Here is a 15,976-nt window from a genome sequence, read left to right on the forward strand (position 1 = left end):
ATCATCGTCATTTTGATGCACACCTCAGAGGCTTGTTACCACAGTGAGCTTTGCATCTGCAAACAACAAGGGAAAAGATGGACCTTTATCACTCTTCGCACATTTGGGGACACTCTGGCTCTCTGTGTACCTATGGCTCTTGCCTTTGGGAAACTCAAACCCTTGAGCAAAGACAACTTGGATGGTTTGATTCCCTAGGGGGAATAAAATTAATTTTAATTCCTAGGGTGCTGGTGGTGGCTGTGCAGAGGCTGCCTAGGTGCTGGCTTGGAGAGGGCAGGGCTAGAGAGGTCACAGCTTGAGGCCCCTTACGGCAGTGGTGACCGCAGGCAGGTGTCAGCATCAAGAAGAGGGGCAATAGTCTTTGCACCCATGGAAAGCCCTTCCTTTCACCCAGCTGGACCAAAATAAGTCCTCTTTCTCTGTCCTGTTTCCATAGTCAGCCCACGTCTGTGATGGAGCTGCCCTCCAGCACTGCTGAAGGCACTCGCTCCTGCCCTTGCCACACCCGTGAGAAGCCTGGGACAGCTGGGACAGCTCCCATGGGCTCCCAGGTACTGCACCTTCAATAGTGCTCCCAAAGACCGGACACACCAGAAGAGACTGGCAGCATCCTTGGTTTTGGACCCATGGACCCAGAGCTGGCCACAGCTGGTGCAAATAGGAGGTTGCAGCCTGGCTCACTGCATGTGAAGAGCAGCAAGATGCCATGGCAGGTTTGATCTGAATTAATTTTCTGACATCCGTGGGGGCAGGAAAGGTGCCCAGCAGGAAAGGTCTGCAGCTTTGCAGTTGAGACAAGAAGATGCAGCAAATGTCTTCAGGGTGCAGATCCCTGCTTGCTTCCTGGGCAGGTGGAGAGTCACACCAGGCATAAGATTTTTCCGACTGATGGTGCAGACAGACCACTCTCCTTTCACAAATAATGGTAGCACAGGTATTTTAGGATAGACCCCTGTTGGTATATCATGTTCTCAACAGATATTCTTAGTTTCCTGCAAGCTGGACCACAACCTACCCATGTGGTGATTTTAGGTAAATATTACCACACTATCCTTTCCTTCCCAAAATGGCCCTTGAGGGTGGCCATGCAGAGGTCTCCTGACCCAAAGGGTGTCATTCAGGAAGGAGGTCATAAGAAGGCTCTCCTGGTTCCTCATCACTAAAAGCACATCATCTTAAAAAGCAGGAAGTGATCATCAGTTAGCAAGGGTTTGGCCAGGCAGAAAAGGGGTGGGTCCCGGGCCAAGCTGGGATGGTTGGGGAACATGTTGAACGTGGGACAAGTGTTCAGCTGGGACTTCCCTCAGCAGCCATCAGATGCACCTCTCAGGATGTAGGATGGGGTGGTTTTAGAAATAAATGTGCTATGCAGAGAAAATGCCTCAAATTTCCTGAGAAACCTGCTGAAAAAGTGCCCTCTGTTCAAGATGCAAGCCAAGTGGCAATGACCAGGTCCCCACAGACAGGGGCTCTTTGTGAGGAGTCCTCACAAACCTGCTGCCGTCCTCCCCCAGCACCGGGGGAGGCCAGCGGCCGCCTTTCCTGTTTTCTGCCTCCTCGGTTTTATACATTCCTGCGACGCAAGCCGAGCGAGCAAACTTCCCCACTATTCACAAGATGTGGGCGTGCCCTCTGCAAAATCCACAGCGTGGTCCTTCCAAGCCGTTTTCAGAGGTTAGCCAGTATTTATGCAGTGCTTGAGGGATGCTAGGAACTACGGTTTGAATGGGGAACTATTTTCAGGGGTTGACTTGTGTTTGAGGCACCTGGGAGGTAAAGCAGCTCAAGTTTGAGGTTACCAGCTCATCTTCCTAAATGCCAGTGCTCCCTATCTCTTTGAGGTTTTTTTTTTTTGCCCCATTATACACTTATGTTTTAAGCTGGTTGTGATAGTCCTGGGGACTTTCCTCTCACAGTCACCAGTGCTAGCAGTGTCGTGTCTGTTCTTCTCTTCTGTGTGGAGATAGAGAGCATCCAGCCCATTTGAGGAGGAAATACTGCCTGCATGAAGAGATGTTTTTAATTTACTGAATCTGTGAACTCTAAGGCCAGAGGGGTATGTTATGATCCTTTAAACCAGCAGTTTGCCTAACACGAGCTACAAAATCTTACCCAAGAGCTCCCACCACCATGCCCATTAGCATCTTTAGAAATTCCTGCTCCAAAATACTGAGCAGAGTAATTACCGCTATGGTTAGAACAATGCCCCATAAGAATGAAACATTTTTGCTCAAAATATCCAAGTCATATCTGCTTATGTCAGAAAAAACAATGACTTTAACTAGCATGTATTCCTGCTGGCTGCTCTGCTTCAAAACGGGGACGGGAGGAAAAGCAAACTCCTTTATGGCTTGTGCATCATTGTTAAGGGATTGTGATTGCAGGAGGTTTATTGCATTTGATTATTCCTATTTGGAAAGAGTCCAGGTTGACCGTCAGAGCTAGGGCTGAGTCTGATGGCTTGCCAGATAGTGAAAGAGAGGTCCTTGCACTCTAAACAGAGCAAGGAGTAACTGAGGATATTTGGTATGTCATGAAGGTAACAAAAGGGAGAGCACCAGCGCTGCTGTTCTGATGGGGCTGGTTCTTGCTGAGCTCCAGGTTAACTTCTGCAGAAGAGGGAGTGTGGTGAGACATTTGTGTATGAAGGTGAACAGGTCCCTGTGACGTGGTGCCACAGACAAGCACTCCTCCGTCTTCTGGAGAGTCTCGGGGTGAACATCTGCAGGAATTGTCCTCAGCATGTTGCCAGACAAGCAAGTCCCCGAGGCTTGAAGGTTTGTGCTTTGCTCCCTTCTCATTTCCTTTAATACACCGTTATCATATATGCTCAACAATGTTTAACTTGGGATTCTGCAAAGGTTGTGCAAACTGCATGCTATTGCTTGATTTCAGAACATGTTCTATTCCTGTCTTAGCAGAGACACAGACCAATAAACATCGGTACTTTATTTCCCATGCACTCCGCTTTTACTATGTGTGTGATCACTGGCAATTTGCAGTTTTGCATTTATACCAGTGCCAATTTTGCTTGGTACTTTGGATTCCTGCTTAAATAAATTGATTGCAATTAAAGTTCAAGTTAGCACAAACTGTCCAAATTTCTCATCAAGGCTTTTTCACCAGCAAAGCCATGCTTAGAATTATTCAACCTGGTGTGCATACAGAAATTTCCATTTCCTGACATGGTTGTAAAAAGTCAAATTATTAGATTTGATAGCTAGGCAATACCACACTAGTTCAGGGGTTAAAATGGGAAAAGATAGTCTGAGCAGAACCCTGACAAAATTCTGGTAGTTTTAATTCAATTTGAATTGCTTTTGTGTGTTCTCAAAAATATGCAAAAGAAAAGCTAACATATCAGAAAAATGCTTTATTTCATTGAATTTCCTTTAATTTTTTTTTTAATTATTCTTTCTGTTCTTGGTTGTTAAAGGAAGAGCTAGCCTTGCCGTCCAGCTGCTGCACATCATTAGGGTAGCACAAAGGTAGCAGTGAATTTAGTCTAATCTATTGATGGACCTGCCGGTGCACCCGGGGCCATCGCATTCTCTCTTCACAATCTTCTTTTTCTCTTCCATCATGTTGTTTTACTAGATGAAGTCCACTCGCCATCTGTCCCTTCGTGACTGATTGGAATCCTGACTGGTTTGTGGGATGCTCTCTGCGAACCACGGCGTGGGGAGCCTTACCGACACCGTGCTGTTAACCTGGGAAGCAGGCTGGGAACGGCAGATAGCAAACAGCATTTTGGGCTCGCAGTATGTACCTGTGGAGGTTGTATCTTTTTTGCTGACTGTCTGTGTAGTCATATTTGAGCAGCACTTAAATACTGCATTTATTTACACTCCCTGCTTTGCTGCTGGTATAATTTCTGTGAAAGTCGTGATCTATGCTTATAGGTGCTGTTCATTGCCATGCTTTATATCAAACAAGAGGTTTGCATTTTGCTTGTTTTGACATTCCCCTTGCCTTTCATCTTGATCCACGATAATATTATTTTTGGAGTAGCTTTTCATGGGTTATTTCTACCTTCTGTAGGGGGGTGGTGGTGAAGGGGCCGTTACACAAGTTTTATTTTTGGTTTCATGTTTCTCCAGTAAACAATTTTTTTAATGCTGATAGTCTTGCACGAGTCCTGACTTGTTTTAATGGCCTGGACCATTGCAGAGGGGAGGTGCCTGGCCCAAAAACAAGCCCAAGAGCAGTGGTAAGTGCATCAGGAGTATCTTTAGATGGGTCCTAGCGCACACCTAGAGGAAAGAAAATCTAAGAGTATGGAAAAAAAAACCCAAACCACTAGCAGATTCTTGAAATCTGACTATGAGAGTGACAGGCTTGCAATAAGTGGAGGACGTCTAAAGAATCCTCATGATAAAGACCTTAGAAACAGTTTCAAGGGAGAGTAAATGAATCCAAGTCCTAATTGCCCCAGTCATGTCCTCTTCCCTGCCCCTGCCCACCGACCCTGCCCGCTCCCGTGCTGACCGAAGCCCTAGACATGCGGCCATGGCGCAGGCAGCCGAGCTGACCCAAAAGCTACCCAGGCGATCAATGTTAGTGCTCCGGCCTTGCCCTCCCTCCCCATTTTTGCACCTTCTGCCCCTCGTCTCTCCACCGCTCGGTGGCACGGTCCGGCCGGCCTCGGGCAGGGGAGCTGGGGGACAGCCGAAGCCGTCGTGCATCTTCACCCTCTGCCCACCTCTGCTCGCCCGACCTGGCAGCAAAATAAGGGAGAAGCACGGCAGCCCCCCTGCCCTGGCCGCTCCCCCCGGGCCGGGGCTCGGATTTGAAACTGGGCGGTGGCGGCAGGGCTGCCCGCGGGATGTCCCCCATATGTGGGGCAATGGTGCCCTCTAATGTCGGCTGTGCCTGGGAGAGGCGAACGCTTGCCCCGGTCCCGCTCGCCACCGCCCTGCGGCAGGGGTGGGTTTCCAGCACGATCCCCCCCTATTCCTCTCCCCTCGGTTGTCTTCCCGCAGCTCGGACGCTCCCGAACTTGTTGGCATCTTCTCCCGCGATCCAGCTCCCGGGGAAGTCAGCGTTTGACCCGTGACCTTCAGATGCTTTTTGACGCATCGCAGAAGCTTTTGGCTGGGCTGTGCCTAATAACATGCTCCCCGCTGGCTTGCAGCTCGCCAAGACAGCTCTGGGAAAGGTTTGCCAGGGAAGACGGCTCTCTACACCACCAGCCTGCAGACAGCCCCTTGCAGCTCAAGTGAGAGCAGGTTATTAAAACGTGCATATTTTACATCTACATGGTGTGCACAGTCCTTCTAGGGCAGTAAGATATATTGTAGCTATAGTCACCATCCTCTGGATTTTTCAAGTTGCTCTGAGTCCATATGATTCTTTGACAAGATTTATGAATATAATAATACATTCCCTTTATTTCTGTGAAAATTAGGGTTAAGGTGTAGATTGGCAATCAAAGAATCATAGAATGGTTTGGGTTGAAAAGGACCTTTAAAGGTCATCTAGGCCTACCCCCTGCCATGGGCAGGGCTACCTTCCACTACATCAGGTTGCTCAGGTCCTCATCCAACCTGGCCTTGAACACTTTGAGGGATGGGTCATCCACAACTTCTCTTGGAAACATGCTGCAGTGTCCCACCACCCTCACAGTAAAGAATTTCTTCCTAATATCTAACTTAAATCTTTCAGTTTAAAACTGTTACCCCTCGTCCTATCACTACACTCCCCATCTTTCCTATAGTCCGCCTTTAAATACTGAAAAGCTGCTATAAGGTCTCCCTGGAGCCTTCTCTTCTCCAGGCTCAGCAACGCCAATTCTCTAGCCTCTCCTCACAGGAGAGGTGTTCCATCCCTCTGATCGTTTTTGTGGGCCTCCTCTGGACACGCTCCAGTGGGTCTTTCTTATGCTGGAGAACCCAGAGCTGGATGCAGTACTCCAGGTGGGGTCTCATGAGAGCGGAGTCGAGGGGGAGAATCATCTCCCTTGACCTGCTGGCCATGCTTCTTTTGATGCAGCCCAGGATGCAGTTGGCTTTCTGGGCTGTGAGAGCACATTGCTGGCTCATGTTGAGCTTGTCATCAACCAACACCCCCAAGTCCTTCTCTGCAGGGCTGTTCTCAGTCCGTTCTCTGCCTAGCCTGTATTCATGTTTGAGATTGCCCCAACCCAGATGCAGAATCTGGTACTTGGCCTTGTTGAACTTCATGAGGTTGGCACAGGCCCACCTGTCCAGCCTGTCCCTCTGGATGGCATCCCTTCCCTCTACAGTATCAGCCACACTACTCAGCTTGGTGTCGTCTTCAAACTTGCTAAGGGTGCACTCAGTCCCACTGTCCATGTCGCCAGCAAAGATGTTAAATAATACTGATCCCAATATGGAACCCTGAGGTACACCACTCATCGCTGGTCTCTGCCTGGACATTGAGATGCTGACTGCAACTCTTTGAGTGCAACCATCCAGCCAATTCCTTATCCACTGAGTGGTCCACCCATCAAATCCATATCTGTCTATTTTAGAGACAAGGATGTTGTGTAGGGCAGTATCAAATGGTCTGCACAAGTCCAGGTAGATGATGCCAGTTGCTCTTCCATTACCCATCAATGCTGTAACGTTGTCTTAGAAGGCTGCCAGGTTTGTGAGTCACAACAACCCCAGGCAGCGCTACAGGCTTGGGGCAGAGTGGCTGGAGAGCTGCCTGGCAGAAAAGGACCTGGGGGTGTTGGTCGAGTGTCGGCTGAACATGAGCCAGCAGTGTGCCCAGGTGGCCAAGAAGGCCAACAGCATCCTGGCCTGTATCAAGAACAGTGTAGTGAGTAGGACCCGAGAGGTGATCGTCCCCCTGTACTCGGCACTGGTGAGACCCCACCTCGAGTACTGTGTCCAGTTTTGGGCCCCCTACCACAGGAAAGACATTGAGGTGCTGGAGCAGGTCCAGAGAAGGGCAACGAAGCTGGTGAGGGGTCTGGAGCACAAGTCTTACGAGGAGAGGCTGAGGGAGCTGGGGTTGTTCAGTCTGGGGAAGAGGAGACTGAAGGGAGACCTTATCTCTCTCTACAACTACCTGAAAGGAGGCTGTAGAGAGGCGGGGGTCGGTCTCTTCTCCCAAGTTACAGATGATAGGACAAGGGGTAATGGCCTCAAGTTACACCAGGGGAAGTTCAGGTTAGATATTAGGAAATATTTCTTTACTGAAAGGGTTATCAGGCATTGGAATGGGCTGCCCAGGGAGGTGGTTGAGGCACCATCCCTGGAGGTATTCAAGAGAGGAGTTGACATGGTGCTCGGGGATATGGATTAGTGTTGGGTGGTGTGGTGGTGTGTGTGGGGGTTGTGCGTGGTGTGTTGTGTGTGTGTGGTGTGTGGTTTTTTTTGTTTGGGTTTTTTTTTTTTTTTGGTTGGACTAGATGATCTTAAAGGGTCCCTTCCAACCTAGGTGATTCTGTGATTCTGTGATTCTGTGAGACACTATTTACCTTTAGTGAAGCCATGTTGGCTGTCACCAATCACCTTTCTGTTTTCCATGGGCCTTAGTATAGTTTCCAGGAGGATCTGCTCCATGATCTTGCCAGGCACAAAGGTGAGACTGAACAACCTGTAGTTCCCCAAGTCTTCCCTTTTGCCCTTTTTAAAAATGGGTGATATGTTTTCCCTTTTCCAGTCACTGGAAACTTCACCAGTTTGCCATCAGTTTTCAAATATGAGGGAGAGTGACAGCTCAATGGTAGCTCAAACCCTTGAATTCCAAGAGAAGGAGCTGCAATTGTAGAGGATGCGGACCTTGAGACACATACCTGGTTTCGTGGCATGCCTTGGGGAGCCCCAAGAGCTTTGTCTCCTCTTTCATCTTTCTGTGGCTGGTTCCCTCCCTAGGAGCAGGTGGCAAAGTAATATGGTGCTGTGGTATCTGGTTGTTCCTTCTCTCACTCCCCAAGTTGGATTCCCTCTTCTTATTTGCCTCTCCCTTAGGGCTTGCTCCCTCCTTTCCCTGTGATGGGGTGTTGAGATACCATGTGATGACGCAGCACGATGAGATAATTTCTCCCCCCTCCCCACCCCCTGGCTCCTTGTTTGTATTCTTTAATCAATTTATCTTCTCGCCTACAGCTTTAAATGTGCTTTTAACGTAGTAGCTTTCTGAAGACACCACACTAAAATTTTATTTGTTCTTAATCTTGAAAAGCAATCAAGCAATCATTTTATAATCTCCCTGCTAGACTCATAGCATTAGTTTTGCTGCAAGCTTTGAGTGTGGCCCAAACATAACCCAGCCAGTGGTGAATCTGCAAAGGGAGTGGTTTGCTGAGCTCCCTTGGGAGTGTCTATCACATTCGTTTTACAGCAGTTCAACTATAATTTAGGCTGCCCTACCCGCAATACGGTATGTATTTCTACAGAGTAGAGAGTTAATTGTACCTGGGTCCAGCAGCGCACTATAGACACGTTTATGTCATGCAGAACAATTAGTGCTGGGAGTTATTGCTGGGAGCTCAGTCTATGTTATATATGGGGCAGCATTTAAGTGTTTGTGTGTGCCATCTGCAATGGCAGTCAGCACAAATCCCACTAGCATTCAGCATCCCACAGATCCAAAGAGAAACTAAATGCCATATCCTCTAACTGAGCAGAGGAGGTGGAAGACCACAGGTAACACTGGCTTAAAGATTTTTTTAATGGCTTGCATTATGTCCACCAACATAGCTCTTTCTTAATGAGCCAGTTCTCAAGTTTTGGACAGAAGCTGGAAGGACCTGCTACTTTGGGCCATTGCTTTGATTACATGCAATTGTAATGTCCTTTGGTAGGTGATGCAGGCCAGGAGAAAGCTACGTTTTTTCCTGTGCTGTGACCAGGCTGAAAAATCCCCAGGTCATTCTGTAGCCTTAAAAGTTATCCTTGCCAGCTGCTCTGCCACTTCTTGCACAAGCTATTGCTAAAAGCTTGTAGGGCAGTGAGCTCCAGGCACCCGACCCTCACCTTCAAGCAGAGTGAGTTTTGGACTGTGTGAGGACAGGAAGATCAGGCATGAAGAGATGCACTTGTATCTGACCCTTGATTAAACTTTAATTTCATAAAGGTGCAATTAAAGACACACGCCAATGCTGTGCAGGATAGAAGGTATCTCTCTATCCCCAAGTGAGCATGCAGACACACATGAAGGCATTTCAAAATGACATGGTAAAAATTCTTCTAGTGTGAACCATGAGTCACATTCTCAAACACAGTCATGACCAAGCGAGTCTGAAACAAATGTTCTCCTAACAGTAAAAGCAGAAGAGGAGCTGGATGAAAGACCTGAAGATTAAATCCTGGCAGTATGGAAATCAGGGGCAAAATTCCAGGTGAACTGGGGTCAGGGTTTCAGCTTAGAGCCATGTAATTCAGATCTTGCAGCTCTTCTCAAAGTAAAAATGAGTCAGCTGGTCATTGTTGGTATTCAAAGGGAAAATATAAAACAGGTGAAATCATTTAAGCTGACAGTGGCCAATTGGTAGTGAGTTTGCTCTGGAAGGAAAGAATATATCTGGAGGTGCTATGTTTATGGACTCTTACTGCTTTCTAGATAAAATGCATTTGCTTTGCAGATGGGAGAATATTATTTTTTTTTTAACTGCCAGCCTACAAATTTAATCTTGAGCCTTTCCTTTTCATGCACCACAATCATTAAGCAAGATTTTCTGCTGACCTGCCCTTGCAGGTCTGTGGCTTCCAAGGGCACCTCTGGCAGGATTTGAGGAGTTTGTTGCTTCACCTATGCAGAGCCGGCTGAATTTGGCAAATGATTTAATTGCTGAGGCTCAGGAGGAATATAGCACACCACTCTCCTGGCTGTGCTGTGCAATAAATAGAAGGAATAAATCATTATTATTTCATCTTGAAGGTAATGAGGCGAGAGCCTGGGCAGAGCTGCTGAGTAGATTGGTATTGCTTTTTAAAGGAGTCTCCAGGACCTAGCCAATGTAGGAAGCCAGGGGAATTTCTTCCTAGCACCCTCCCTGGGGTAGTTTTACAGACGTAATCCTGTTGCTGTCTGGTAGGATGTTAGGAAAATGAGCTAGGTTAGACCCCCTTTTTCTAGCAGCACTTTTTCTCTTTCTTTCTTTCAAATGTCCTAACTATTTGCAAAATGCTCAAGTCCAATTGCTACTTTGGCAGGACTGGTTCTCAAGTAGTTTGGACTGAAAATTTGCAGGACACGCTTGATTTCCAGAAAAGCCAGATGATGGATCCTGATTTTAGTACATAAAGACTTTGATGTACAGAGTTGTGTGTTCCAGGAATGGAATACGTGAACCAGGGAGCAGCGCTCCAAGTGAGCTCTGCTTCGGTTATTTCTGCCCTCTCCTGGGTGTGAAAAGATTAATGAATGCCAAGTGGTATTGACAGTGGCAAGTCCAACCCAAGATTATGCAGGCCTTGCTGTTCTATGCCAGCCTTGCATTTGGCCTTAGGAAGGGCTTAGAATTAGGCAGCAATATCAAAGCAAAAGGCCTCAAAAACAAATATTGCAACAGAAAATGTTTAGTGCATCCTGGTCACAGTCATCATCCAGCCCTCCCATGAGCAGAGACAGCTCCGTTTGGGGCTGGCAAACTCTTATGCTTTGGCATGTTTGGAAGCACTAAATCCCTCTCTGTGCTCTTTCCAGGGCATAAATGCTTTTGCCACTCTTTACAGAAGGGTCTGTGTCTTTCTCCTTCTCTGATGGCAAGTCCATGGCAAATACTCAATGACAGAGTTACAGTGGTTGTGAGCCTGTGATTGTCTTGGGGACGAGCTTTAAAAATTATTTTAAAATCTTTTTTAAAAATAAATTGCTCTTAGGGATTTTCTCTTAGGAAAACTTCTGTGCACCATTCATGTCCCACTTTAAATTTCTCCTGTTGCCAGGATTGGATCCTAACAGCATGCAAAGTTTGCTCTGATTCTTTACAGAGATACAAATTTCATTCATAGTTCCTGGTGTTGTTCCAAAAATAGTTCTGAAGAATTATTGTAAGCAATAAGCTTTCAAGAGTGTGCTTTAAAGACACAATTGAGCAGGTTTGGGGTTTTTTTGCGTGTGTCAGAGGTACCTGCAACATCTTAGGAATGCATCCTCATCCTTTGCTCTGAAAAATGCTGTGCCTGTAGAGATTGAACTGGGAAGAAGAGAAGCAAATGGTAACATGCAGGTGCTGGCCTCTTAACAGTGAAGTTTCAGATGTATTTGAAGTGGGGCTTATTTGTATGATAGAGTAGATTGACTGTAGGGATGTGTCTTCTAAACTTTTACATCTCTTATCTGTCCGTGCTAGAGTTGTATTCAGTGTTCAACATTGATTTAACTGAATTACCTTGAAAATTTTCCCCAAACCACTGTGAAGATTCCTGATACCCTGCTTGAGAGCCATTAGTAGGTCTCCCCTACAACCTCAGCGCTAAGGAGCCTGCAAGGAAATTCTACCTCCAGCAAAGGAGGTTTGTTTTCTTTTTGTCTCAGACAAATTCAAGTGGAGGGCAGATGGGAAGGCCAGAAGCAAGCAGTGAAGGGTCTCCAAAGCCTTCTGGTGGTTTGAACAAAAAAAACCAGAGATCTTGGGACTGTCATCCCTCTTGTATTCCTAGTTAAAATCAAGATTGTAATCGTTCTTCCCAAGTAGACCTGGCTACAGCCTTTATCACCAATGTAGGGGATGCAGACCTGGCTGGCAGAGCAGATACCTCCAAGGGTTGGTACCTTCTAGAACTCTATTTTTCCCAGGTGAGTTGGATAACAGGCAGGAGCGCGTACTCTGCTCCAACTTGCAACTGTGTGAACTTGGGGTTTTGCTCAGACTTCATAAATCCCATTCAAGCCGTCAGCTGAAATTAGGTGTTTGCTTAGAGGGAAAAAAATAAGGACCTTGGGGGAAGCTTTGGAAGGCCTTTAGAGCCCAGATACATCAAGGGGTGTCTAGCCATGTTTGCGCACTTCACCACGTCTGAGCTGCTGATAAATCCATCCCTGCATGACTATGGATACCTTTGTCCCACCTCTTCCATCCACAGGCAGCGAATATCTGCAACGTAGTGTTGTCCCCCACCCACGTAGTGGAGTCAGCTGGGCATGGGGGCAGCCATTCCCTTTCCTTCACATCCCATATTGGCTCCACATGGAGAAACCAGCCAACCAAATGAAGCAAGGCTGGGAAGGGACGTGTGTCCCCTGGCCCAGAGCAAGTAAGGATTTGTCTGAGGATGACCCGTCGCTGTGCAGGGAAGCCATGTCTGGGATGTGCAAGGTTTTATAGACACATGCTTTGCCCTTCTCTAATTGCTTTATGCAGAAACATGCATAAGCAGAAACACTGAATACACATCCATATTTTGTTTGTGCTGTGTATAGCTTCGTCAGAAGGCAAACCGACAGAAAGATTCTTGTTATATTGTGTTGCTGGTGGTCTCCTGAATGCTTGAGAGTTATAAATCAGGCAATTGTTTGATTCTCACACAGGAAAATGTTTTTGTAAATGCAGGAGGGTCAAGACTAGCTGAAAATGTCTGGGGCTCCCATTGTGTGCAGAATGTAATGTGTGCAGAGGAAATCTGCAGCATTCCTACGGCAAACCACAACAAGAAGCTCCATACAGCCCCAATCAGTTACAATTCTCATATAAATTATAGTGGCTTAAATGTTATTTAAATAATAAACAGCTTTTGCATTCCAGACATTGCTGCGATTCCAGAAGGTGGCTGTATAATACCAGCTGAATGAAATACTGCATATTGCAGGCTAAGTATGAGGCTTTATTTGTGTGTGTGTGTTTGTGTGTGTGTGTATCTGGTTTTGTCACATCTAGCATATTCTTTGGCTATAAACCTTGGACTTTCAGTGCACTGTGTGTATCTTGGAGCCTAGGGTTCATCCATTATCCAGCAGCAAATGGTCTGAAGGTTGGTCACGCCAACATGCCAGTAAGCTGAAGATGCAACCACAGAAGCAGCAGAAGTATCCATCACTTCTGGGCCATCGCCATCGCTTATTATTGTGTGCAGTTTTGCCTGGACCCTGCTCAGCAGCTGATGGTATAACCACTCCTTTCCAGTTCATAGTTTCCTGCATAGATGGCCGTGTCACACTTGCTTAAAATAAGTGTGGCTTGAGCATTAGGAAGAAGAAAGGCAAGTCTGGGGGAGATCATCCCTTGTCCAGGGGAGAGGTCACCCAGCAGACCTGGGCTTTCACTAAAGGAAGAGTCTTTTTTTTTTTTCAGTTCTTCAATGTCCTAGCATAGCAGACCATTAGAGGCTGGCAACATTTGCTGGCTTCTGATGTCTCCACTTGAAGGAGAAGGTTGGCGGCTGCTCTCCGGGCAGCCCAGCAGCCCTTCTCCACCTCATGGCAGCAGCTTATTGAAACTTGAGGGGTTTCTGTTTTCTCAGGAGAGATTTTGGGGTAGAGGTGGTCCGAGGCCATGGCAGCACCTGGGAGATGACTCTGGAGATGAGTCCTCCGGCTGAGCCGAAATCATCATAAACAAGTGTGTGAGCCGGCATGAGAGGCTCCTGCCCTGGTGAGGTCCTGCTGGAACCGATGAGACTGGATGGGTACAAAGAACTGAGCTTTTTATTCCTATTTGGTCAAGTTATTCTTGGTGTAACTCTCCTGAACTCAGGCCATGGGATTTTTCCAAAACTCTTTTACAATTGACACAGTCTCTGCCCAATCTGCGTATTTTGTTGTCAAATTCCAGCATTCAGAAATGTTCTCTTTTGGTTTAATTTTTCCAGAATATTAGAGAGGAGAAACTGCCCTGTGGTTAAACAATGGGACTGGCGTCCAAAGGATGATCAAGTCTGACTCCAGTCTCTTCCACAGACTTCCTCTGTGATTTCAGGGAAGTCATTAAACCCCTCTGTCTATTAGGGTCCCATCTGCAAGACAAGGAGGATCTAATTCTTTTCTGTCGTCTGAGTCTCAACCTCTTTTTGTGTTTGCAGGGCACCAAGCAGGGTCTCAATATTAGCTGGAGCTGTGGGGCTTTACCATTAAAAAGTTAATAATAACCAGCCATATTTCAGATAAAATGTGATTTGCAGTTTAATATGCTAAGTAACAAAGGCTTTACCAAAAGAATGAACAATAGCCTTTTCCATTTCACAAAATGATTTGCCAGGCAGAATAAGCGCACCAGCATTTTTATAAAAACAAATTATAAATAATTGCTTTTTGCAATTTAATACACACATAGAAAGAGCCAAAAGAGTTCAGCAGCCACCGGGAATCTGATTTCATTGCCGATTTGGACTGTCTCTGTAGTTTTTATGAAAATCCCTGAAGACTGTGCTATTTTGTAAACTAAACATGGCTTTTTTTTGCTGGCCATGTAGAGTCATTTTCCATTCATTAGTGAGCTGCTTTTTTTGTGAACACAATTAGACAAAGGAATAAATCAGTCAACAAACACAGGACGTAATTTTGGCAATACCAGGCCGTCTCTGCTCTTATTTGCTTAACTGTATAAATCTTTCACCATACTACAAATGAGGCCAGTTCCCCCAGTGTCGGGGTCAGGGGAAGAGACGGATTGGGCCAGATCCTGTGGATTTGATGGCTCCCACCAACCACAGCTGGTGTTGAGTGGTTTCCCACATTATGGCAATTCAGCATTGTCACTATTGGGGAGTCACTTCAAGATATTTCTTCCATTTCCTCTCTCATATTACCAAGCTTAAGAAACATCACCAGAACGATAGCTCCTTGAGGGCTGTGTCTCTGTAAAGGGTTTTTATGTCCCTCCTTGTTCAAATATCTGCATGCCTCACTGGTTTTGGTGCAGTGGCCTTGCAATGCTCTAGGGAAAGGGTTGTCTTTGTTGCTTCTTGGGCAAGGACATGAGGTATGCTCTTAACTTTTCATCTCACACCTCATGTTCCTTCTGGCACCCCCCAGCACACAGCCCATAGAAATGCAGCTTCTTTTTGCAAGGAGAAATTAAAGGTTTGCTGGACCCCAGAGGCAGTGATTCCCTCCCTGGCATTCCCAGCCAGCTCTCACACTTGCCATAAGTATGGGTGCATATCCACAAGGGCAAGGTTTTGTGATTAATCTGCACTGGAGCAGGATTTGGTTCATCCCACTATTTTTTTTTTGTGTAGCCAGAAAGACCAGCCAGCTTGCATTCATAGAGGATTTGAGGCCTGAGAGATGCCCTTCATCTATGGGCAGCACACCTGCACTTCCATGCTTCTTCAAGGCTCTTTTGAGGCTTTAAAGCTTGTTTTGACCCTCTGGAGACAGGTGAATCCCACCCAGGATACCTCGTGTTGCTACAGATCATATTAAGCTTCCTCTGTGAAAAAATACAAGTTGAGAGAAGGATTTGGGATTTATTTCCCCACAATTTATCCTTCTTCACCCAACTTTTTCAACTGCTGGTATTGCTGTGAGTGGATTTCCCCTCCCCATGCATATGCTGGCCTTGCTTCCCATTTCCAGTGATTTACAAAAGATTTCTACCCAAGTAACATAAACAGTAAGTCTTTATAATTTTTTTTTCTTTTTTAAAGATGTTCTCAGGTTTCCCACTCTGTTTTTCCAGAGATCACCAGATCGCCTCAGGAAAGATATACCAGGGAAGACAACTATAAATACTCCCAAAATGTTGAGAATAATTGTCAAGGCTTAATGCATAGCTAATGGCCTAATCTGCAGTTTCATCACAAGACATGTATCTCCTTGCTTGCTTTCACCATAGTCCCCCTGGAATATCTGTCCATTTAAAGTTTATTTGTCCTACCGAAGAAAATTAATTTCCTATTCATAACCAATTTCTTCCCAGTTTTAAAATTAATCTTGATTTTTTGAAGATGGCTTGTCAGTGATCGAGTGCTACCCATGGTATAGTCTATAAATGAGCCAGGAGGAGCCTTTAGATAAAAATGCAATGCCAGCCTATGCCATCTGTCATTAATGGTGCATTATCACTACATGTTTAAATGAACTGACCCCTAGCTGGATGGCTGCAAATGTGATG

This window comes from Numenius arquata, chromosome 6 (genome assembly GCF_964106895.1).
Source record: "Numenius arquata chromosome 6, bNumArq3.hap1.1, whole genome shotgun sequence".
Classification (NCBI taxonomy): Eukaryota; Metazoa; Chordata; class Aves; order Charadriiformes; family Scolopacidae; genus Numenius; species Numenius arquata.